Source organism: Lottia gigantea (genome assembly GCF_000327385.1).
Source record: "Lottia gigantea unplaced genomic scaffold LOTGIsca_323, whole genome shotgun sequence".
Taxonomy (NCBI): Eukaryota; Metazoa; Mollusca; class Gastropoda; family Lottiidae; genus Lottia; species Lottia gigantea.
The window spans coordinates 4,201-6,573 of record NW_008709085.1 but is presented as its reverse complement, the minus strand read 5'-3'; positions in this window follow the sequence as shown (position 1 = coordinate 6,573).

Genomic DNA, 2,373 nt, shown 5'->3' with positions numbered 1-2,373 from the left:
TTTTCAAAACCTGTTCCTTTTTTAGAACTATAAAGCCGAAACAATCGAACTTCTGAGACAACATGGCTCAACAGATGAAGTAATTGTATGCAAAGTTCCATTTTGAGTTATGCCCCTGGCCAAAAATGTCAATAATGAGTAATTTAACCCCGATGTGCCACTCCCACTTCATTTCTTTGGCATCAGTTAATTGATATTCTGAATGTTATGTTGTGTTCAAAATTAAGGCTTCTGCATCATACAGGTCAAAAGATATAGGTCAACAAATGTCAATAAAGGTCAAAATTGAAAATACGGAAATTTCAAAACCCGTTCCTTTTTTGGAACTGTAAAGCTGAAACAATTGAACTATGAACACAAACTGGCCAAAATAATGAGGTAATTGTGTGCAAAGTTCCTTTTTGAACAAATGTATCCTATGCGAGTTATGACCCTTCTCCAAAATGTAAACAAATTAGTAATACAACCTGGATGTACCACGCCCACTTCAACTTTTTTGTCATAGGTTAATTCATATTCAAATTGTCTTGTTGTTTTCCAAGTTTCAATGTTCTACATAAAATAGGTCATAAGATATATACACACCATTCTCAAAGAGACATATATATTGTAAAAAAAAAACTCAAATTTGAAAAATTCATGAATTTCAATTTTGCTTTAAAAAACAATTGTTATATATCACTGGAGAGAGCATGAAAAGTCCATTAAGAATCCAGAAAAATTAACCCTCTAGGTTAATTAGGTCACGTGCTAAAGCAGTCCGGAGTTGCAAATTTGGCTGTTTTCGGACAGCTATAAAACCGGAAGTACATGTCGGAGGTCAAATGTCAAAGTATTAACTAATAGCTAAGGTCAATGACCTTTGACCTTTTAAAGGTCAAGGTCATCAAAGGTCAAGATCACGAGATTTGACCCTTTAAACTTTGTAAAAATTCAACTGGAAGTTGCAAAAAAGCAAAATCGAGAATCGAAAAAAGGCTTCCTAATGTCATGTTTTTTTTTCTTTCATTTAATCATTTAAATCGGATAAGCCGTTATGTCTGAATAAAAATTGAATCATTTCAGAAAAATCAAAAAGTTTCACGTCTGTTACGGATTTTTTTTTCTTCGTTTTTTTGTCATAACTTTGTCTACCTATCAGCATAAAATTTTTTGACCTCTACAAATTACACCGGAAGATATTCAACCGGAAGTGAAAATCGATTTCCTGTTTGAACCGGAAGTAAAGTTGAAAATTTGACTGTACCAATTTGTTTACTTCCTTAAACTGCTTTGCTAAAATTTTTTCAGATTAATCAGACAAAAAGCAAAAAAATTGAAAAAAATGCAAAATTTGGCAAAAAAAATGTCTGCAATTTTTTGATTTGAAGTTTTTTGTATGACCATTTGTAACATATTGCAAAAAGAATTTTTGAAATATCTTCAAAATTCCGGAAGTGATTTCGTAAAATTAGATTTTGTATGCAATAAAAGTGTTTATCTCTATGTAAATTTTCAGATTGATCGAAATAGAATTGTAGAAGTTAGATTTTTTCAATTGCTATCTTGTAGTCATTAGCGCAAAGTAATAAACAGTAAAGTTTAAGCAAATTCAGATAAGTATTAAAGCTGATTAATGAAAAAAATAAAAAAAAAGCCATTGTCCACTGCTCATTTCCAGTTGGTCAAAATGGTGCCAATTTACATTTAACAAATATTTTGACTACAAAACAGCAACAGACAGTTTTGAGAAAACAATCGTACAGACTTGGTTGAAATCAGAAGATCTTGTACATATTCGATGAAATCGTAAAACTTGTGACTTAATTATACCAGAAAAGGTATGTTTTGGATGAAAGAAGCTCTTGTGCAAGAGTTGATGAGTATCAGTTTCTTTTAAATACACTATAATATCCAGTTTATTTGTTTCTGCTATGGAATCTCCTTTAAAGACAGTGGTATCGAGAAAGTCCATTGTAATGCCTTGCCCACGTGGTGGGTCCTAACATTGAGTGTAAACGGCTGATTGGTTAAAGTTTATTGGCAAGAAGATTAATATGACAGAATTCTCATTCCTTGTATCTTGTACTCTGGTGCAATCTTAACCGTAAAAGGCTGAAAGTACAAAAATGAGCAAGGATGTACAAAACAGAAAAAGAAATCATAAATTGAAAATAATAAAATAGTAAAGGCATAAGAAAGTGGATGGAATTTAAGTGCATGATGCAATGACACACTTATGTTTAGCAGTCATGGGTTTCCGTACAAAATAATTTCTTAAAAGCAGGTTGCACAGTTTGACATTACAGGCATTGATAAGACATTGTAAATGTTATTAATAGTAGGTACAAACATTTAATATAGTGTCACATGTACAAAGTTGGGCCGAAAAAC